This window comes from Stenella coeruleoalba (genome assembly GCF_951394435.1).
Source record: "Stenella coeruleoalba genome assembly, chromosome: 21".
Taxonomy (NCBI): domain Eukaryota; kingdom Metazoa; phylum Chordata; class Mammalia; order Artiodactyla; family Delphinidae; genus Stenella; species Stenella coeruleoalba.
Genome location: NC_137167.1, coordinates 24,521,975 through 24,546,589, shown reverse-complemented (window position 1 = coordinate 24,546,589; position 24,615 = coordinate 24,521,975). Strand labels below are relative to the sequence as shown.

The 24,615-nt window shown below is 38.8% G+C and overlaps 1 protein-coding gene across 1 annotated transcript in view; it reads right to left on the bottom strand.

The window, feature by feature from the left end:
• The window catches only part of LOC307179835 (uncharacterized protein), a gene marked incomplete at its 5' end in the record, with an annotated part of 70,706 nt that overhangs the window by 1,610 nt on the left and 44,481 nt on the right, over positions 1-24,615 (bottom strand). The window contains one exon of the mRNA XM_079909490.1: positions 13,981-14,134. The remainder of the gene's footprint in view (positions 1-13,980; positions 14,135-24,615) is intronic.

Sequence of the window (24,615 nt, the reverse complement as noted above, 5' to 3'; positions counted from 1 at the left end):
CCCCCAGTACCTCACAATGTGACCTTATTTGGAAATAGTGTCTTTGCAGATATAATTAGTTAGATCAAAATAAGGTCATACTGGAGTAGGGTGGACCCTAAATCCAACAAGTGGTGTCCTTATAAGAATACCATGTGAAGACACAAAGGCAGAGATTGGAGTTATGTTATCCAAGGCCAAGGAACACCAAGAGCCACCAGAAGCTGGAAGAAGCAAGAAAGGATTCTCCCCTAGAGCCTTTGGAGGGAGTGTGGCCCTGTCAACTCCTTGATATTGGACTTATAGCTTCTAGAACTGTGAATCAACAAATTCCTGTTGTTTCAAGCCACCTGGTTTGTGGTACTTTATTACAGTAGCCCTAGTAAACTGTTAACACACAAATTCAGATTGTGGGATATTCTACAAGACAACTAGTTTGATTCTTTAAACATATCCATGTCATAAACAGCGCCAACACAAAAAATAGGTGGGGATTGTTCTAGGTTGAAGGAGACTAAGGAGACATGATAATTAAATGTACTGTGTGACTCTTGATTAGATCTTGGCTATTAAAGGGACAACTGGGGAGATCTAAATATGGATAGATGAGATTACTATGCCAATATGTACACTTCTTGGGTTTGCTAATGCTGCTGTGGTTATACAGGAGATTTCCTCATTCTTAGGAATATGTGTCATGATGTCTACAACTTATTTTCAAATGGTTCAAAGAAAACTATTTTTTTAAAAAAATGTCCCCACATACAGACTGATCAAGCAAATGTGGCTAAACAACTGGTGATTCTAGATGAAAGGTAAATAAATGCACTACTCTTTCAACTTTTCTTTAGTTTTGTAAATGTTCAAGATAATAAGTTGAAGGAACTAGTATATTTTTTGTGGATGGTGGTTTATGGCAACCACCATAAACCTTCACAGATATGATGCTTACACTTATTTTGTAACAAATTAACTAGTTGTGAAAAACTGGCTGACTTTTGTTCAATCCACATCTTGTTTAAGTGGGTGGCTATATGGGATATAAGAATGCATCCCTGGGACTTCCCTGGCGGTCCAGTGGTTGGGACTCCATGCTTCCACTGCAGGGGGCATGGGTTCGATCCCTGGTCAGGGAACTAAGATCCTGCATGATGCATGGCTAAAAAAAAAAAAAAAAGAAGAAGAATGCATCCCCTTTGAGAAACCAGAAGGAAACTGAGCAGATCATCTAAAACTTATACCCCTTTGGGAAGTGTGCACCATTTCCTGCTCATATATGCCATACTGCCTCTTAGGCAATCTAGACTGTAGATGTGTCATTGGGCAGACATCCCATAAAACCGACACACATCCATACACACACATGCAAGCACCACATCTAACAAGTAATTTTCTGAGTTTCAACTAACTTGTATTTCAGCCCTGAAAGACTAGTATCTCAGTTTTAGATTTCAACATTCTTTTTGAGGTTATTATAAAATGCTGTAACCTTAACTCATGGAATAAACCTTTTAAAATGTGTTTTTCTCATTCAATTATTTAGATTCAACATTTACGTGACAGTGTTGAGAACTCTGAATATGTTTCCATCATATTCAAAATATTTCTACTCTCTGGACACCTCAGGGTAATTTCTGACATTATGACAAATATAAAAACCTGAATGGCTGAATTTGTGAGTGCAAAGTAGTTATATTATGGCATTATAAAGAATCTCTGAAAAGGATCCTTTCAGTCATATATTAGAGTTCATTTCTAGAACATGGAATTTCATTTTTACACTGGGGAATCTCAGGAATAGTTGCTCTATATGGTTCCAGGCTTTGCTTCAAGCACAATAAGAAACAACGCCTCTGGCATAACCATAAGAATACAAGAGTGAAGATGTACTGGTCTGGTCATAATTGTTAGCTGTAATGTCTGTAATTTGACCATGTATATTTTAAGTAATTTATTTAAACATAATATTTTTATATTTAGTATCTAATATGAATAGAATATAAATTTCAATTGGTCAAAAAATTATCAAAGAGAGTGAGTCAGGCACAGACTCTGTCTTCCTAGTCACTGTTGACTGTTTCCACTTTTGGAAACTCCTCCTCCACTGGCTTCCATGATACACATCCTCTTTGTTTTCTTCTGGCCTCTCTGTTTACTCAAGTTTACTCTTCCTTTGATGGTTCCTCTTCCTCCAATCACTGCTTAAATATTATCTTTCCCTGAAGACTTCACCTGGTTCTCTCTTCATTCTACACATTCTCTCTGAGGATCCTACACATGGTTCCACCTACCACTGATGAATCCCAAATATTTCCTTTGAGCCAACATTGCTCTTCAGAACTTCAAACTCAAGTATGTTTCTCCCTGCTGGACATCTCTGCTTATATGACCCATAGGTACTCAAGCACAGCATGTCCAAAACTCATATTATCTGTGCCCCAACTACGTTCCTCCTTCTGCATCCCCATGCTCAGCAAGTGATATCTTTTTCCCACACAAAACTTTGGGATTATCTGAGACTTTTCTCTCTTCCTTGCCCCAAAATTAATTGTTCATTGTGTCTATTGAAACTACAGCATAAACATCTTTTAAATCTGTCTCTTATTCTCCATCTTCACTTTCAATGACTTGATTGATGACTCAATATTTCTGTAATATTCCAAAATCATCTCCCTTTTTTGTGACTATTTGTGAATCTACTCCTTACATTATTGTCAGAAGGACTTTCTTTTTTTTTTTTTTTTTTTTAACATCTTTATTGGAGTATAACTGCTCCACAATGGTATGTTAGCCCCAGCTTCACAACAAAATGAATCAGCTATACACATACATACATTCCCATATCTCTTCCCGCTTGCGTCTCCCTCCCTCCCACCCTCCCCATCCCACCCCTCCAGGCGGTCACAAAGCACCGAGCTGATCTCCCCGTGCCACGCGGCCGCCCCCCACCAGCCAGAAGGACTTTCTTAATATGCAAATAATATCATGTCCCCTCACTGCTCAGAGTCCTTTAATAATACCTCCCCTTTATTCTCAGAGAACATCCAAACTCCTTAGAATCCCCTACATAGCTCTTTCTGATCTTGATTTTTGTCCATTCATACCTGTTATGTCACGATAATGAACTGCATTTAATTTCCAAATCTTGCTCTGCTGTCTCACACCTCTTTGCCCCTGCATACACTGCTTTCTTTCTCTGCAATGACTTTCTTCCATTTGCTTTCCTAGCTGACTCCTACTGTCCTTGAAAGAGTGAGCTGAAGCATCAGCTCATCTGGGAAGACTGTCCCAGTCTGATTAGGTATTTCTCTATGTGTTGACATGCTATTCTGTTTATACGTCTAGCATGCAATATAATATAGTGATATTATTTTATCTTCTTGTCTGTGTCCTTCACTGGATCATGAAATTCCTAAAGTCAGAGTCTGTCTTTTTTATTTTTATTTTTTAATAAATTTATTTATTTATTTGTGGCTGTGTTGGGTCTGTGTTGCTGCGTGCGGGCTTTCTTTAGTTGCGGCGAGCAGGGGCTACTCTTTGTTGTGGTGCGCATCTTCTCATTGCGGTGGCATCTCTTGTTGCGGAGCACGGGCTCTAGGCTTGTGGGCTTCAGAAGTTGTGGCACGAGGGCTCAGTAGTTGTGGTGCACAGGCTTAGTTGCTCTGCAGCATGTGGGATCTTCCAGGACCAGGGCTGGAACCTGTGTTCCCTGCACTGGCAGGTGGACTCCTAACCACTGCACCACAAGGGAAGCCCCCAGACTCTGTCTTTTTAATCTCTGTATCTGCATGCCTGGCATATAACATCTGCAAACAAACATTTATTAAATGGAAATCTATGTTAAAAACTTGCATCAAAGAAGAATTTCAGTGCACTGAGCGATTCAAGTGTTACAGTTAATACTGAAGTTGAACATTGGTGGTAAGATCCACAATCAAACACTAGTTTTTCTCAGTGTCAAATGACCAGAGATTTGTTGCCATAGAAAGGAAAAAGCAAGTTTTAAAATGGTCTACTGGAATTTGCTATAATGGTTGTAAATTCTCTAATGACATTACAGTAGAACCACTGATAACAAGATATTGTTCTGTTTTTCTAAGTTCTCAATATACTTTTACTTACATGAGAAACCTAACTATTTTTCAACACTCTGGATGTCACTTAAGCTTTCTACTTTGCATTCAGTTGAACTGCAGCTAGCTGGAGATTTAAAGAGGAAACACTCTTTCATCATTTATATAACAAGTGCTGCAGGTTCTACAATCTTTATGAGATTCATGTGAACCACTGATTTGTGACAACATCAGTTGACATTTTATAGATCATCAGAATCTTCCTCAAGGTAGAAATTTACAGTCTGTTTCTAATAGCCAATAGTCACAGAAGTATTCATGTACCTGCTAACATTTATATTCTTGAGCCTCACTGTACAACTTCATTGTACTGTATTGTCTTTGACAGTACTTCTTTCACCTATTTTCAATCATTCTTGGTTATGAAGCTATAAAATTAAGAAAACATGAGTATTAGAATCTTCTTTTAACTTCTTCCTTGACTGTGTTTTTTCAACAGAGAAATGAAATGATTCAGCTAATATGGAAACTTTCTTAAACCCTCCATTTTTTTTTATTCTCAGTCTGCTTCTTTCCAAGGAAAAGAGATACTTTGTTCTTCAGTATGGAGGAAAAAGAATCTTTACTCCTCTGGAATTCCATACTAGGAGCTAGAATCCTATTGAGAGTATAGTCTATAGCATTTCCTTTTGTTTAAAAAATATGGAGGAGGGACTTCCCTGGAGGTCCAGGTCGTTTGGACGTGGCACTTTCACTGCCGAGAGCCCGGTTTCAATCCCTGGTTGGGGAACTAAGATCCCACAAGCTGCGCAGCGTGGCCAAAAACAAACAAACAAAATAAACAGGAGTTTTTTTTTTTTTTTTTTTTTAATATGGGGGAAAGTTAGACAGGAATCCCCAGTATCTGAAGGTCAGGAGATACGATGATGCGGTAATGTGCAATCACAGTTCAGCACCACGGACAGTGGAACAGCACTCCACTGCCCCCTCTCTGATTTTTAAAAATATTCTGCCTACATGTAATTACCCAAAATGAGTTGCACTAAATGTTCCTTTGGGATGGCAGAAGAAAAATATTAGAATTTCCATTTATAATTATTTTTATCTAAAAAAGTTTAAAGTTAAGCTTAATTAATATTAAGTATATGTAGAGATAGGAGTACACATGTATAATTTATAAATAAATACATATATATATATACTATATATATATATATATATTAGGGATGCATGCTCAAAGTACTTTTACTGATATGTACACAGTCAAATGAGTTTTGAGATTACTACTAGAGATGATGGGGCACCACTGAAAATTTTGGCCAGGGAAATGACATGATGAAAGGAGAATCTGGGGAAAAACAATCTAAAAGCAGTATAGGGGTTAGATTGGAAAGAGTATATGTTGAAGTTAGAAAGACTACTTAGGAGGCTATTGCAAGTATCTAAATATCAACTAGGGTGGTGACAAGGGGGAAGCAGAAAGCCATACTTGCAAGAGATGTTTTAAAAGAAGAATCTTAAATATTAGGAATGATAAAATGTCAAAGAATAAGTGGAAATTTTGAGCTAGGCTGGCTGGGAAGAAACAAGGGGAATCAGTTATGAGAGGTGAACCACACTGTAATTGCCACTGACAAAAAGGCCCACACAAATAATGCAGAATCTACAGTATTATCGTCTTGAACAGGAGAGTTAAGATCCTGAAAAAGCCCATAGTAGGAGATACATAGTTGAATAACTTAAAACCTTATAGGAGAAAAACAGAATTGTGGGGCAAGGATTGTACCCAAACTTGTGAAAGCTGTATGAATTTTTATGTTCAGAAAAATAAAATAATAAATACTGAGACCCCTCTGAGTAGTTTTGTACCCACAAAATAAGTAATAAATATTAGATAAGAAACAGCAATCAATTAAGGAAATAGCAATTAAATGTACATATATATGTAACTGGTAATAATAATTACTATAAGTTATTTTCATTTGCCAGCTATAATATCCTGGGAACTTTTCAGGTACTTCCTCTCCCATTTTCAAGACGTGCCTTGAAATTTGTTTTTATTTTTTGTTGGACAAATGCATAATAAAAAAATTTCTTTGTTGCTGTTGAGTCTTATCCTCCAAATTTCTTTCTGATTTTTGACTCGGATATATTGCTTTCTGTTTCTTGGACCCCACTGTGACTCCAAAGATACAAAGTAATTGGGATGTTTAAGCTATAAAATCTTTGGGTAACATTCAAATCACCTTAACCTTGGCTCTGCCCATGATAAAGTAGGGCTAAACTACCCGACACCAGTGCACCTTAAACTTCTCCCACAGAACCTCTGCTAGCCTTTGTGCAACTAGAAAAAGTCCTCCCTTTGTGTAGATGCAGCCCTGAAAATCACTGTGTGCATTTCAGTCTCCCTTCTCACCATTGGCCAGACACCAATGTACAGTGCACAATTTCTGTTGTTTTAAGCCACTTGGTCTGTGATATTCTGTTACAGCAGCCCTAGAAAACGAATTCATGCACCATCACCTCTCTCTCATCTCACACCTATGGCCAGTTCACCAGAAGAAAATATGGGCTGGTTCAAAGATGAGTCAACAGGCTATGTTGAAGTGAGCTAGAGCAGACAGCTGCTGCCCTGTAGATCCACTCAGAGATGCCCTTGAAAGGCAGCGATTACACTGGGCAAAGCAATGGGCACTGTACCTAGTGATCCCTCTGTATCGAGACAGAAGTTGTCGAAGGTAAGTATATATGCGGACTCTTGGGCAGTGGTGAATAATTTTGGCACATTTGTTATGGGCATCAGAGGGGTAGGTTTGGAAGGGGACAAGGAGGTCTAGGGAAGAAACATATGGATGAACCTACGGAAGTGGACACAAAGTGTGAGGCTCTTTCCATTGTGCGGTAATGCCTATCGGAGAGCTTCTGCCACATACAGGGCATTAAACAGCCAGACAGATGGTATGGCTCATCCAGCTGATGTTAGCCAGCCTCTATCCTTGCCACCCCAGTGCTTGCAAAAGTGCTCATGAACAAAACAGCCAGGTGGCACAGATGGAGACTGTTATGGAATTTGCTCTAGCTGTTCCCTCTTCCTGGAACAGTCTTTTGCAGATTTCTCTGCCCTTCAAGTCCTGGACAAATCTTCCCTTCTCAGTGAGACACACCTGCAGAGGCAGAGTGATGTGTGAAGCTAGCGAAGTTTCAGTCGCCGGACACATCACTCACACAAGCCTCCGTGAGGGCTGGAAGTTGCTGGTAGTCGAGTGTGAAGAACAGGACACGGGTTTACAGTTAGGAAATATTTCTATGTAAACACTTCTGATAAATGGTTTAATCAGAAGATAGGGACCTATAACTCTGATGTGACTAATTTCTTATAATCTTTTCTCATTCCACAAATGTTCATTTTGGGGACTAAGTTTTTAATTCCCAATTTTGCATTTATTTCTTAAGGAGGAAGCCCCCCAAACTTTACAAGCTTTGGGTACCACAAAGCCCAGCTGTCCCTGCCTCTTCCATCCACTCTGTTTTACTGCTCTACTGCCCGTTCCCGCATGGTGACCTCATTTACCCTGCTTTAAGTTTTCTCTTCTTTTTCCCATAGCCCTCATCACCTTTGAACATACTATTCGATTTACTGCTTGTTGCTTATTGTTTGAGCCCCCTCATTAAAATGTAAGCTCCAAGGAGGCAGGGGTCTTGGCGTTAGTCCTGGACCCATGTCCTAATGCAGTGCTTTACACATAGCAGATACTCAACAAATATTAGTGGAGGAGAAGACAGAAGGGAGGGAGAGAGAAATGGAGGAAGGGAGCACGGAGGGAGAAAGGCAGAAAGGAAGGAGTGAAGGGAGGAAGCAAAGGCAGAAGGTAGAAACCATTAAGAGTCATAGCGACAGTAACGGCAAGAGCTGAGGTAGGATTGAGATGGCACGCGACGACAACAGAGCCCTGACCAGCCGAGAGGATAGACCACAAGCTCATCAGCCACAGGTGTCAACAGTGACTGCCAGCAGTGCGCAGGCAGCAGGCGATGGGGACTTCAACCCCAAAACCAGCAAAGGCTCAGAGGACAGCACAGGACCTGAACTTGAGGACCTGAGGCCTCCTCTCCTGACCACCAAGAGGACACTGAAGCTTGTCTCTATACCCAACATCTGGAGGAGGAAAAAGCAAGGGGGAAAAACTCTGAACACCTGAGCATGTACCTGGAGGAGTGTACTTGAACTGGAAGAGAAAGCATTAATTGGCAAGTCCTTCCTCCTCTCCCACAAGCCTACTATACACGTAGACTGGAAGTTTGAAACAAGACTATAACAATTATAGGAATAAACCATGTGTTCTTGGCATGTCTGAGTCATAGTATATAGCCTTTTAAAGACTAGGAAAAACTAGTGACAGAAGTACACAGAATAACTGGTAGCGTTTCGATACGCTTTATTCTAAAAGAGTGTCCACAAAAAGGAGAGTATCCATCAATATTTTGGTCAGTTTTATAAGACAAGTCTTTCTTAGTATTTTTCCTTGCATGTGTACTTACTTTTGACTAATGACAGCATATACCCAAATAAGAGACACCTGGTGGTTTTTGTGTCTGTGCTACTTTGAGAAAATCTTGTTTTAGATGAGTTACTATATCATTTATAGCATTTTTGTCACGCAAGCTTCTGGCATGTAGCTTCTACTATATTAAAACTTAAATTAATTGGGTCTTAAATAATTTGTAAAACAAATTAATGGAACGAATAGTACCTCTAATACACCTTTTATTTACAGTCACATTTATATTCCAGTCACAAGGGATACACACTATGTACACAGACACACACACAGAGTCTTAGCCTTCGATGTGGAAAATCCTCCTCTTTGGCAAAAGAATACATTTATCTGGAATTTAAAGAAGCTAAAAATAAAAAAATATTTGTTTTTCTGGAATAAATAAAAACCAACATTGCCTTATGCATTCCCTTCCGGACATGGCAGGAAGCCTTTCCAGTCGGACAAGGGCTAATTGATCAATAGAAAATGCCAGTGAAGCTCACTGTAATGGGATTCTATCCATCTGTAATTTCCATTCCCAGAACCAAACACTTTCATCTGTTCCCACGTCTTCCAAAAGATTAGGACGCTTGGTGGTAAATGGAAACGTCTACAGATTGTCATCTCATTTTTGAGAACCATTCAGAGAGAAAGAGGCATACTACAAGCTTGGGACCAGAAGAGACTGAATTCATAAAAAAAGGCACAAGCCAAACTGTTCATCTCTGGTACATGAAAAATTATCACCGTTGTTAAAGCCATATGTTCTAGGTAAGAGGACAGGTTTTGTATACACTGTGACATTTGTTCTGAGGAATGTTAATGTACTTAATGCTAGCATGTGCTTAGCATCAATTTGTAAATTTGAAAAGTAACCCAGAGTTCAAAAAATGAAGAAGGAAGATAAGAAACTTTACTTGAGATATTTCTTAATTATCATTATGTCTGCATGTTAAAGCATGAGTGAAGACCCTTGACATTTGTCATCATTTCATTGCTTTAGGTATGCAGATTCAACCTTTAAAAGTTTGTTCATTCCCTAAAAAAAAGCAATTTTTTTAAGCTGCTGTAAGGTGAAATTACTAGAGGCTTTGGTCAACGAAAGTGACAGTGATTTGCACTTTTCAGCTGAAACCCTGCTCAGTTCCCCAGTCCAAGGTTTGAAAACACACACACACACACACACACACACACACACACACACACACACACACACTATTTTATTGGTGGATAGCATATACAGCATACATGAAGTATAGTGATGTGCACTATATAGAAAAGGGCACAAATCATAAGTGTTTGGCTTGATGAACTATAACCAAGTGAATAACCGCATGTGACTTCCATCCACGTTAATAAAAGATTACCAGTTCTCAAGACCCCCCTTACCTTGCCACACTCAATCACCACTTCTTCCCTCTGCCCCACAGGTAGCAACCACACTGACTTCTAACACTGTAGATTTGTTTTGCTTCCTTTTGAACTTTATATAAATGGACTCTATGTGTTCTCATATAACAAACTCATAAGTAGACTTACAATATATATTCTTTTGTGTTTGGCTTCTCTCACTAAGCAATATGTCTGTGAGATTCCTCCATGCTGTTATGTAGAACAGCAGTTTGTTCATTTTCATCACCGATAGCATTCCATCACTGGAGTATACCACAATTTATTTATCCATGCTAATGTTAATTGGAGATTTGGTTGTTTCTAGTTTTGGCTGACTGATGCTGTAAGAACACTATTGTTAATGTCTTTTAAACACATGAGTATGCATTCTGTTGGGTCTCTAGCTCATAGTGAAATTGTTTGGGCATAGGGTATATACAAGTATATACTTAACTTCAGTAGATGATGCCAGTCTTCCAAAGGGGTTGTACCACTACACTACCACAAGACATGCCTTGCCATCCTGTAATAGTGTCAGCCTTTTTAACTTTGGCCGTTTTGGTGAATTGTAATTGTAACCCACTGTGGTTTTAATTTGTATTTCCCTGAAAAATAATGAGGTTGAGGGCCTTTTTATATTGGCCCTTTAATATCCCCTTTTATGAATGTCCTGATCAAAACTCTTGTCCACTTTTCTGATGCATTGTCTATTTTTCTTATTGATTTGCAGAAGTCCTGTGTAAATTCTGGAAACAATTCCTTAGTTACATGTATTGCATATATATTCTATATATTTGTTGCTTTTAAACTCTCTTAATAAAATACTTTGATGAACAGAATTTCTTATTATTAGTTGCCTGGTTTATCAATCCTATGACTTCCTGCTAAGGTTTTAAAATCTTAGAATGGATCCTGACTTTTATCAGATTCTTTTATGCATCTATTTATTGACTTTATAAATTTTCTTTTATTCCTTTAACTTAATGAATTATAATGTTTCCCCAATACCTATTTTGAAAAATTTCAAACTTACAAAATAATTGAAAAACAGTTCAATGAATACCTATATATCTTTTACTTTGTTTCACCAGTTAATAACATTTTTCCACATAGGTTCATTCTATCTATCTATCTATCTATTATCTATCTTCTGTCCATCTACCTATCTCTCTACCTACCTAACTATATTTATCTTTGAAAGTATATTGCAGACAATGATTGCTTGGATATGACACTAAATGCCCAGTCAACAAAATAGGAAATACTTGTACTACATCAAAATTTAAAACTTTTGTGCATCATGGGGCACTATCAACAGAGTGAAAAGACAACCCTTGCAATTGGAGAAAATATTTGCAAATCAATATCTGATAAGTGGTTAATAGCTAGAATATATAAAGAATTCCTACAACTCAACAACAACCCAAAAAAATTTTTTTAATGGGCAAAGGACATAGGTAAACATTTCTCCAAAAATAAACAAATGAACAATAAGCATATAAAAAGATTCTCAACATCACTAATCACTGAGGAAATGCAAATGAAAACCACGAGATACCACATTAGGATGGCTACTATTTAAAAGAGAAAAAAAGAAAGTGAATAACAAGTGTTGGTGAGGATGTGGAGATATCGTGCACTGTTGGTGGGAATGTAGAATGGTTCAGCTACTATGGAAAACAGTATGGCAGTTCTTCCAAAACTAGAAATAAAATTACCATATGTTCCTGTAGCTCTACTTCTGGGTATATACCCAAAAGAATCGAAAGTAAGGATTCAAACAGATATTCGTACACCCGTGTTTATAGCAGCATGATTCAAAATAGCCGAAAGATGGAAGCACCCCAAGGGTCCAACTGATGAATGGATAAACAAAATGTGGTCTATACAGATAATGAAACCGTATTCAGTCTTAAAAGGAAGGAAATTCCCACATATGCTACCACACAGATGAACCTTGAAGACATTATGTTAAGTGAAATAAGCCAGTTACAAAAGGACATAAACCACATTATTTATTGTGTAATGGGCACAGAGTTTCCATTTTGCAAGACGAAAAATGTTCTGGGGGTGGATGTTGTGATGGCTGCACAACAATGTGAACGTGCTCAATGCCACTGAACTGTACACGTAGAAACGGTTTAAATGGTAATTTCATGTTATGCATATTTTATCACAGGTCAAAAAATAAATTTATAAAAAACTATATTGCAAGAGTTCCACTTTCAGAATGGCAATGTGAAGAGCCCTACAGACCCACTTCTTAGTGAAATAAGCCTCACTGGTGAAAATTATAAAAATGTAAAGTCTTTAAAAATTGTCCTAAAGGCATACAGCAAGTGAAGAAAAATTTATTGAAGAAAATCTACCAAAATTCAGCAAGGATAGCAAGAGTCTATGCCATGTGAACCACAACTCTCTCCTTATGTCCTCACTTCCAGCTCAGCATGAGGAAATCTCAGTCCAGGTGAGGGCAGCCAAAACACAGAATGAGAAGTGAACAGAGCCACAGAGAAATGTAGAACACTACCAAGTGTTCCAGTATACACATAATGGGAGTACCAGAAGAAGGATAGAGACAGGAAAGAGCAGGAAAATGTTCAAAGAAATAATGGCTGAAAAGTTTCCAAATTTAATGAAAAACAGGAATCTGCTCATTCAAAACTCTCAACTCCATGTAGGATAAATGCAAAGAGATCCATACACAGACACAGTATAGTAAAAATGTTGAAAAGGAAGACAAAGAGAATATCTTCAAAGCAGCAACTGAAAAACAGCTTATCACAAGGAAATCTCAATAAGATTAACAGCTACTTCTCATCAGAAACAACGGAGGTCAGAAGGCAGTGGGATAACACAACCAAAGTGCTCAAAAAACCCTCAACAAACCCAAACACCCTGTCAAACAACAATCTTATACACAGCAAAACTAGCTTTCAAACACGGAGGTAAAGTAATATCACTGCTAGGTAAACAAAAACTGAGAGACTTCATTGCTAGTAGATCCACCCTACAAGAAAAACTAAAGAAAGTTCTTCAGTCTGAAAGTAAGTGATCCCAGGCAGTAATTCTAATCTCCATGAAAAAACAAAACGCACAAGCAAAGTTCATTATATAATTATGAAAGATACTGTAAAAGCATTTTTTCTTCTTTCTTCTCTTTTTTTTTTTTTTTTTTGCAGTACGCGGGCCTCTCACTGCTGCGGCCTCTCCCGTTGCGGAGCACAGGCTCCGGACGCGCAGGCTCAGCGGCCATGGCTCACGGGCCCAGCCGCTCTGCGGCACGTGGGATCCTCCCGGACCCGGGCACGAACCCGTGTCCCCTGCATCGGCAGGCGGACTCTCAACCACCGCGCCACCAGGGAAGCCCTCTTCTCTTTTTAAAAAAATAATTTTAAAAACAATTTTATAAAATAATATGTATATAATTGTATTGTTGGGCCAAAAACATATATAAATGTTGTATATTTCCCAATAACAATACAAAGGGGGTGAGTATGAGCAATGCTATATCGAAGTAAGGAAATGACACCAGATGGTAACTCAGATCCACAAAAACAAATTGAGAGAACCAGAAATGGTAAATTGGAAGATTAATATAACAAATGCTATAAATACATACTTGGTCTTCTTTCTTCTCTCAGCTTCTTTAAAATACATAAAATTATATAAATTAATAACTGGAACAATGTATTGTTGGGTTTGTGATATTTATGGATGTAACACATATAACAATAATTGCACAAAGAGGGGGAAATATGGCATTTCACGATGATACGCCTTGAAATGTGTGTGTGTGTAACATCTGACCATTCATGGTTTTAGAGTCAACATTCCATAGCCCCTTCCATACACAGATACAAGATGTAGTGTAGAGACTTTCTCAAAAGACTATGTGAGCTAGGGATTGCCTTTCCAGCCCTCCTAATTTGGTGTGCCCAAGCTCTTGCTAAAGAAATGTGATCAGAAATGCTGAGTACGGTTTTCTTCTCACTTACCTAACAGACAGTCTCTAACCCTGGACTTGGCATTCCATCATTCTCTTCAGCTAAGATGGCAGAGTCCACGCTGACCTTGGAAGTCATATATTGAAGACGGTAGAGCCACTGTCAGCCAGAGTTCCTGAATGACACACATGTAGCGGAGAGTCACCTGCCAACCCAGAACACATGCCCTGTGACTTGAATGAAAAATAAACTGCTATCTTGTGTGAGTCACCACGTTCCTTTGTGCGCTTTGCTATAGCAGGTGATAGTTTCCTAGCTGATACAGTAGCCTTTAGAATCATAAAGGAGTGGAGGCAGCTCTTCCGCCTTCTGCTGACATTCTCTCAGCCTGTGTGTGGTTCAAGGAGGTAAATCCCTCACCTAAAGCTATGACTCCCAGTGTTCACTAATAAGCAGCAAAACTCACCTCTGAAGCCAGGAGGATTTGAAGCAGCTACTTAACAAGGAGAAGGACCTGGCTGGCTGGCATGCTTTCAATATTCTCTGTTAGCGTCACATACACCTACCAACGAAGAATACATTCCTCATGTCTGCAACCTTATTAGCTGTTCTCCCACAGAACCAAGAGCTGGGAACTGTCACCCTCACTGTGACAACAAAGCTAAAGTTAAATTTTCCAGGCAAATCTACTTTGTTAAGTAAATATTGATCCTAGTTCTCAGTATTTCTTCTTTTTTTTTTTAAGGGAAATGACCAGAAGGTATGACTGGAAATGATTATTATTTTATTTATTTTTGCTGTTTTTGGTCTTCGTTTCTGTGCGAGGGCTTTCTCTAGTTGCGGCGAGCGGGGCCACCCTTCATCGCAGTGTGCAGGCCTCTCAGTATCGCGGCCTCTCTTGTTGCGGAGCACAGGCTCCAGACGCGCAGGCTCAGTAGTTGTGGCTCACGGGCCTAGTCGCTCTGCAGCATGTGGAATCCTCCCAGACCAGGGCTCGAACCCTTGTCTCCCGCACTAGCAGGCAGACTCTCAACCACTGCGCCACCATGGAAGCCCAGTATTTCTTCTTTTACTGTTCTATTTAATTCTGTATAGCCATGGGCAGACTTGCACAAAGCTGGTTGAGCTAATTCCTATGGCATCTGGACACTTACCAAGTTTCCTTTGACAAGAGGTCCTAATGTTCTCTTTTCTATCATAAAAAACTGAAGGAACCTCGTGTTTTCCCACTAGCATCTGGCATATGCCTAAAGGCATTTTGAAACCATCTAGTATTTTCACGAAGGACTATTTTTAAAATATGTGAACATAGACAAAAAGCAGGGCTGTTTTCAAACATGTATTCTTATTACTAGAAGGTTCCCAGGATTGCTAAAATTACATTTCAGTCCTAAAATCCTTTTTATTTGTTTATGGACAAAAAAAGGCTTAGATAGTCAGAATCCAATATGAAGCCCCATGCAACCATATTTCCTAATATTAATATTCTGTGAAAAAAGGGTGACATTAGAGAGGGATTAGTTCCTGCTAGATTCACATTTTTACATAACGAACGCCTGATTGTATAGTTTCACAGCAGAGCTTTACGGCTACGAATCAAAAACACAGCAAAGATTCATCTTGCCTCCTCTTCCTGTGTGCCTTAAACAGGAACCTTGAATCACAATTTAATTATCACAGACAGTAGAATTCCATCAAATATCTGTAGCACCAAGGGCGTCAAAATTATGAAGGTAAAACCAAATTCTCAGTTTGCCAGTTTCAGGCAATAATTGACAAATACAGTTCCTCAAGTTCTGAAAACTTATAAGTATTCAGTGCCTTAGGGTCTTTTCTAATGCTCATGTGTGAAGAAGGTGCGTTTTGCTTTTTAGACTAAATTTTAGACTGAAACTCATAAATAATGGGGACTGTCAGTGAAGGCCAAATTGTCATCTTTTCTTTCATCTAAACAAAAAGCCCTGGGAATGGGCCTCAGACGAAAAATCCTCAAAGACGTGTAGAGAAGCCCAAGAATATATATCTGTGCATCCCTATAAATATAGTTAAATCTACCTACAGCTATTGCATAAGCTGTACATTATATCACACTGGAGACTTTTTAAGAGGTGATTTTTCACATGCATATAAGTTTAAAACAAGACATTTTCTGTATTCAATAAGTTACTAGCCTCTGAGACCCATAAGAGAAATTCTGAATTGACAATTTTCCTCCAGAAGAGGTATGAAAGAAGAACCCTGGCAAGCAATAACTTAATAATTTTCTCTTCTGTGTAACATTCAATAAATCCAGTTATTTTCTTTAACCAAGATCTATAAGTACAATAAAGGTAAATGATACTGCATCCACTGGACATATCTTACATATATCCTGACTAAAGACAAAACTCAATCTAGCTTCCACAATAAATGAAGAATAATTGGAAAAGTCATGCACCTTAAATCTTTGTTGGTTTTTATTTTAGGGCTTAAAGGAAAATTTGTATAAGAAACAATTTTTATAAAGTCTATCAACACTAAAAATTTTCTTTTAGAACCTAGATGTGGTCTGAAATGTAATATGTGAAGTGCATGAACTGTAAAGATAGTTCCCTTTACTGGTAGTTAGTCACACCAGAAAGCCACTGTTAAATTAAAAATTAAGCCTGAGAAGAGAAAATTAAAAACAAAGTAAATATATAGCACTTACAGGCCAAAATACGACAGGCTAAAGCTGAATAATTTTGTAACTGGTGCTGTTTTGCTAATCATCAGAATCTTCAGTGTGATGTTCAGCCAGGATCCTCTCAGCCCAGAGGTCTTCATATAACAAGATATTAGAGTCGTTTTATAACCTAAGACCTTATGATGTTATGAAAAGATCTGACAAGAATGACGTAACCCTCACTCTGAAGGGAGAACTCTGTACCCTTACTATTAATCTGAGCATCAGTATGTACAACTATGAAGAAGGCTCAGTAAAGTCCTGTTATTCAACTGCTAGTTCCACCATACTGAAAACCCTAGAATGGGTTTTCTGTTTATTTGATCCAGCATCTACAAAAACATTACCACTGATGTACTTAATAGCAAAAGACTGAAGGCTTTCCCCCTTATCAGGAACCAGGCAAAGATGTCCTCTTTCACCATTTCTATTCAACATTCTTCTGCATGTCCTAACTAGTGCAATAAGAGAAGAATTTTTAAAAAAACAAAAAACACATACAGATTGGAAGGGGAAAGTAACATGATCACATACTAAGAAATTTACAAAAAAGCTACTGCAATTTAATTAATTGAACAAGGTCATGGGGCAGGGCAACACATCAAAAGCAATTATAATTCTACACTACAGTAAATAATGGAAATGAAATTTTAAAACAATACTGCTTATAATAGCATAAAAACATGAAATACTTAGGGATAAATTTAATAAGATATATACAAGACATCTTACACACATTAAAAATCTATAAAACAAGATTGAGAAAAATTAGAGACCTTAATAAATAAAGCTATATACGTTGCTCAAGAATTGGATACTATTAAGGTATTTATTCTTCCCAAATTGATCTTCGATTAAACACAGTATCAATAAAAATCTCAGCAGACTCTTCTTTATAGAAGTTGATAAGCTGATTCTAAAATGTATATGGTGGGGCTTCCCTGGTGGCACAGTGGTTGAGAATCCGCCTGCCGATGCAGGGGACACGGTTTCGTGCCCCGGTCCGGGAAGATCTCACATGTCGCGGAGCAGCTGGGCGCGTGAGCCATGGCCGCTGAGCCTGCGCGTCTGGAGCCTGTGCTCCGCAGCAGGAGAGGCCACAACAGTGAGAGGCCCGTGTACCGAAAAAATAAATAAATAAATAAATAAATAAAATGTATATGGTAATGAAAAGACATAGACAAGCCAAAACTCTTTTGAAAAACAAGAACAAAGTTGGAGGACTTACCCTACTTGCTCTCAAGATTTACTCTAAAGCTACAGTAGGGCTTCCCTGGTGGCGCAGTGGTTGAGAATCCGCCTGCCGATACAGGGGACACGGGTTCATGCCCCGGTCCGGGAGGATCCCACATGCCACGGAGCGGCTGGGCCCGTGAGCCATGGCCGCTGAGCCTGCGCGTCCGGAGCCTGTGCTCCGCAACGGGAGAGGCCACAGCAGTGAGAGGCCCGCACAGCACAAAAAAAAAAAAAAGGACAGGACAAGCCAACAAACATGATATTTTAAAAATCCTTAGAGGATTTTTTACCACACACACACAAAAAAGCTACAGTAATTAAGATAGTGGTTTTAGCATAAAGATAAACATTAGATCAATGGTACAGATATAGAGTCCAAAAAGAGCCATATATATATATACATATTATATATATACATATTATATATATACATATTTTATATATATACATATTATATATATACATATATATACATATAATATGTATATATATATATATATATAAAATCAACAGATTTTTGACAAATATGCCAAGGTAATTCATTGAGGGAAGAAAACAATCTGTTCAACAAATGGTGTTGGAACAGCTAATTATCTATATGGCAAACAATATAAAACTCAATCCTTCCCTCACAACACATAAAAATTAACTCTAAATGAATCATAGACCTAATTGTAAAAGCTAAAATTATAAATTTTACAGAAGAAAACATACGAGACAAACTTTATAATCTGGGGGTAGGCAGAGCTTTTGTAGCCAGGACACAAAATGCACTAAACAGAAAAGAAAAGTTGACAAATTGGACTTTATGAAAACTTTAAAATTCTATTCTTCGAAAGACACAGCTAAGAAGATGACTACAGACTGGGGGAAAATATTTTTGATATATTTATATGACAGTGAGATTATACACAGAATATATAAAGAACTCCTACAATTGACAAGACTGACAAATAGATAGCCGTAAGATTAATAAAAGAGAAACACAGAGGGGGAGACAACTAAACTAATCAAGAATTAATGTGTGGACATATTAAATGAGGCTGGAGACAGTAAACAAGATATAAACAAATTTGGGCCAATTAATTTGAAAACCTAGAGGAAATGGATACATCATTTTATGGGCTGAATAGCATTCATTTGCTGAAGTCCTAACACCCAATACTTTGGAATGTGACTGGATCTAAAGGTAGGATCTTTAAAGAAGTAAGTATAAATGGGATCTTTAGGATGGGCCCTAAACCAGTTGGACTGGTGTCCTTATAAGAAGAGGATATTAGGACACAGACAGACACAGAGGAAAGACCATGTGAAGACACAGGGAGAAGACAGCCATCTACGAGCTAAAGAGAGAGGTCTCAGAGAAAAACAACCCTGTCCACACCTTGATCTTGGGACTTCCAGCCTCCAGAACAGTGAGAAAATAAATTTCTGTTGTTAAAGCCCCCTACTCGGTGGTACTTACTTATGGCAGTTCTAGCAAACTATAACACATCCCCAGAAAACATCTCAACCATTAATAAAACTAAATCTATAGTTTAAAAATCTTGCCACAAAGAAAACAGCAGCCTCAGATGACTACTTCTGCTTCTACCAAATATTCAACTGTTATATTCTATTCAGATAATTTCTCTTCCAGAGAATAGAAAAAGAGGTTGTAAAGCTAGCCTGACATAGATCTAAAAGTTTTAAACAAAATGTAGACAAACAAAATACAGTGATATATAAAAAAATACAGCACCTGATTATCTTATTGGGTTGATCCTAGGAATTCAAGGCCTATAATGTAATTCACAATAATGTATCTTTGAATCAGAAAAACAAAATAACGGAGAAAAATCATTTGATAACATTCAGTGTTCTTCATAATAAAAATCCAGCAAGCTGAGAATAGAAAAAACTTCCTTCACCTGATAAAACACATCCTCATCAAAAGAAAAAATACACCTGAGAAAATACCATATTCAATTATGAAATATTAAAAACACTCCCTTTAAGATCAGAAACTAACATGAACACCTGCCGTCACTCTTTCTCTTTAAGATTGTTTTGAAGGCCTAGCCATGAGGGAAGAAAAGCAGAAAAAACAGGAAAACATAGAAGGATTGGGCAGAAAGAAACAAAATTGTTATTATTTGCAAGATGATACAACTGTCTACATAGAAAACTCCAAATAATCTATAGATAAATTACCATAATTAATAACAGGATACAGCATGTTTGCTGGACAGTATCAATCTACAAAAGCCAATATATTTTAACACATTGGTAACAATCAGTTAAAATACCATCTACAATAGTAAGAAACATATAAAGTACCTAGGAAGAAATCTTACAGAGGATGTACGAGACTTCAGGGGCTACGTTTTGACAAGATCTTCAGGGGATTTGAACACACATTGAAGTTTGAGAAGAACTCTTTAGTACAGTGGTTTTTACCCTTAGCTATATGCAGTCTAATAGAATCAAAACTATTGTATTATATTAGAATAATTCCCCATTCTAATGTGTAACCAGCGCTGGCATCAGTATGGTTCAAAAGCCCCTCAGGTGATGCTAATGTGTAATGAGGGCTATAAACCACTCCTCCAGGGGAAAACAGTAGGAGGTACTGGAGGAAGGACACATGGGGCTTCCCAGGCACTAGAAACGTTCTATTTTTTTCCTTTGGGTGATAGATTGTTTGGAACACTGGTCTTTGTCATACATATACCTTTTATATTCTTTGTTGTATTTTAGATTTCAGTGTAACACAAATACCCCCTTACCAGTAGTGGCAGTGCAAAAGTTTCATTATTTAATCCTATCATGATCTCTCTAATGCTGTGACACAGTCATTTGCTGGTTTTCCTAATCATCGCAGAAATTTGAGACTGCTTGAAATCCTACCACTCGTCACACAAAGTTAAGCAACGTCAGAAACAAAACACAAACATCTGTGCCAACCATTTAGAACAAATGAACCCCTCGCAGAATCAGAGGACCCGGATGGCACATTTCACAGGACCAGCCTTTTCTACCAGAAGCTTGGCCAAGATTTTAGCTAATAAGAAAGTATACTTTAAGTTGGTATTGTCTTTCTTGCAAATCAAAAATTCCCATCAACGGGTTTTCCCAATGGCCCTAGAAATTTTGGTCAGCCTTCAAGCACTGTTATACCAAGAACTATAATAAACAAATAGTTTGAACTTGGAAGTCTAGGCCCAATATTCAAATCACTTTTTCATGAAAACCTGAGAAATCATATTTATCTCACAGTAGCCTTTGAGAGGAAAATAATCTATGACTCTGTACAGACATAAAATCTTATATTCTGCACTGAATTTTATTTCAACTGCACTGAATTTTATTTCAACTGAAATTTATTTCAATTTGTATCTTCGTACAGTCAATTACGGACACTCACTGGACCTGCCCAGCCTTTGGGAGGCCCCCAATGTCTTTCTCTTTCCAAGGGTGCTTTTCAGACCTCATAATGTTGAGAGAGGTGAAACCAGGGAAACTCACAAGTGCTAAGCAAATAGGCAAAACCAAAAACACCCAGTGGAGCTGCTGAAATGTTGCTGCAACTAGACATCCTCCATAACCGAACTTTCAGTAACAAAAAGTGAAGAATTATTACAGGTTTTTTGAAAATTACTGGATTCATTAAAGGAGCCAGATTAAAAAGGAGTCATCAGTGTTTAACAATAGCATAGTATCAAGGTAACTGTTACGTCACAGGATTACAAAGCTCTAAGTAATTTAGAGAACACTGAACTCAAATGTCCTTAGGGAAGCTATGGGTCTGAGAGGCTAAAGGTCTTTTTCAATGTCACACATTATTTATGCCAGGATTAAGATTAGCACCCAGGTCTCCCAAATCTCCCTGTACCGCCACTACTCCAAGGTCTCAGGGAACTCTGCACTGGTGAACTGAATTCAGAACACATAGGAGTTCTTATGTGGCTGCAAGTCCCATGTCCCAAGTGGAGAATAGCCACCTGGGTTAGTGACATCTACTTTGTTGCTGTCTTTGGCTTGACATTAAGGACTGCACACTTGATCTCACTGAAATAATGTCTCATGGGAAACAATGCTCACCGGGTATCTCTCACCTGCTACCTGACTGTCCAGATACCTACTGTTCGGAGACTATAAATGGCAACCAATGCCACTGTGGAAACTATAACCTGTTTCAAACTATTTACCGTACAGAACCAATTTCATATAATGCCCAATAAAAAAGCCACATAGGTTTAAGGTACAAAAAATACGGGGAGGGGGGAGAAAAACAGCATGGTAGTTCCTCAGAAAATTAAACATAGAATTGCCATGTGATCTAGCTTTCCACTTCTGGGTATACGAAAGAATTGAAAGCAGAGACTCAAACAGATACTTATACACCCATGTTCATAGCAGCATTATTCACAATAGCCAAAGGATGGAAACAATCCAGATGTCTGTCAACGGATGATTGGATAAACAAAATGTGGTCTATACATACAATGGAATGTCAGTCACTCTTAAAAAGGAATGCAATTCTGACACATGCTACAACATGCAAGAACCCGGCGGGCATTGTGCTTAGTGAAGTAAGTCAGACGCAAAAGGACACATGTCGTATGATTCCACTTTTATGAGTTACCTAGATTAGTCAGATGTATAGAAATTGAAAGAGTAGAGTGGTTATCAGGGGCTGGGGGTTATGAGGTTATGGGAAGAATGGGGAGTTGGTATTTAATGGGTACAGAGTTTCAGTTGAAGAAAACAAAAAGTTCTGGAGACGGATGGTAGAGATGGTTGTACAAGAATAGGAGTGTACTTGATGCCACTGAACTGTACACTTAAAAATGGTAAACTTTACGTGATGTACATTTTGCCACCGTAAAAAAGGGGGAGATTTCTACTTCAAACTTGGAGTTGGTGCAGAGGAAGACATTAGTGAAACAATACATTATTAGGAAGAGCCCACTTCTAAAGAAACAGGATATTTCACTAAACCCTTAATTGTGTTTGCTACGTCTCAAAAGATCAGAAAGAACTGATGTTGAAATTTAAAGCATCCCTTCCACCACAGTGGTAGAATATTGCAAGGAAAGCACTGTTATCTTGATCTCTGTACCTGAACAAATCTTCTTCTCATGTTTGTTGTCACACTTTGATGTGTGCCCCCAGCCAGCAAGCTACCCTGTTTGGCTATGTAAACTCCCCGTCTTGCCCTCGACCTCGGGGGTGACCTGGTGCATTAGTGACTCCTGGCTGAGGTAAATGATACGGCACGGTAATAACGGCAACTGTCAGATCTTCCCCTTTTATCTACCACCATTCACTGTGAAGTGTCTCTCCCCCACTCCCTCCTACCAGGTATCAAAAAACGCAGATAAAGGGGAAGGGAGCTATCTGATGCATTGTGTGCCCCCGTACGATATCCAATAATTTATGGTCACTGGAGACATTTTCTTTTAAGTGTGCTAGTGAGTGACCTAAATGTAGAGTTTTCCTCCTAACCCTTAACAGAGTCTTCCTTTGTCCTGCATTTAAAAATCTTAAACAGTCCTTTCCCTTCCTCAAGACAAAGACAGAAGTTTGTGAAAACACGTCGTACCCCATCACAATGCAGAGAAGGCGCAGGCATTGGAGCCCTGTTCTTTAGTTTTCATATTTCACCTTTTTTTTTTAACTGATCCTTGGACTACAGCTAATGTCATTTTTGAAATGACAGTTGAGCAGGGCCATAATGCAGAGGATGTCTGCCATAAATTCTGCTCTGTCAAGGACAGGGAAGTGACACAAAAGAATTCCATCTTTGCAGCCACTTCCGCTGTCCCCTGTAGGAGTGAGAGGGTAAACCCCTGAGCTCACAGGGGAAAAGCTTCAAATCCCACTTGGGTGGAGGAATCTTTAGGTAGACCTAAAGATACATTTCATTCTCTGAAAAGTCTTCCACCTACCTCATCCTTGGTGCCAATTACACCAAAGCAGTTGGAGAGCTCCATATGTGGCCTGATCCAGAGGTTCTGTGAACTGGATGGATGTGAGGGTCTTTGAATCTTCGCCCCAGTGAGTGTTCCCACTTCAGGCGTCCCCACACTGCTTAAGGAAAGGAGCACCTGTTCATTTCCTCCAAGACGTTTTGCCATTGCTGTGTGTGGGATGAATCCACCAGCAACGTTCCCAACAAGAGCTAGAGAGTGAAAGGTCTGGGTTGCATCTAGCACCAGACTCTCTATACAGCCGTGGCCTGTGCCTCCTCTGGACTTCCATGCTCAGAACGGGGAGAAAGAGCTGGAGGACCCCGGGGTTCCAGGTCACCCCCCTGTGGAGGCTCCAGACCGTCAAGCGCACGACGGCAGGTCTAACAGCCACCCGTGCCTCTACTCTTTCCCTTTGCCCCGTGTTCACAACCCTTCTCATCATTATCATAAGGAGCTTTTTTTAGACATTTTTTTCCTAATCATTCCCCTCCATGAAATTTTAATAGTATAGGTATACTAGATATCTATTTCTGTACTATATGTATACTCGTACTTTATAATAACTATGAGGTTATTGTTCCCAAGAACCAACTGCTGCATCCTTGGGGGTAATATGGTCCCTGTTGAAGATGCATGCCCTCACTCCTTTGGAGAGCCAGTTGGACTAGATGTGACTTGAAGACAGAGCTGTGGTGTGGCATCTCCCTGTGGCCGGTCTGGCAGATTGGCAAAGCGAGCCAGCTCTGGAGTGAAACTCACCAGGATCCGCGAGCAAGCGCCACGCTTCCC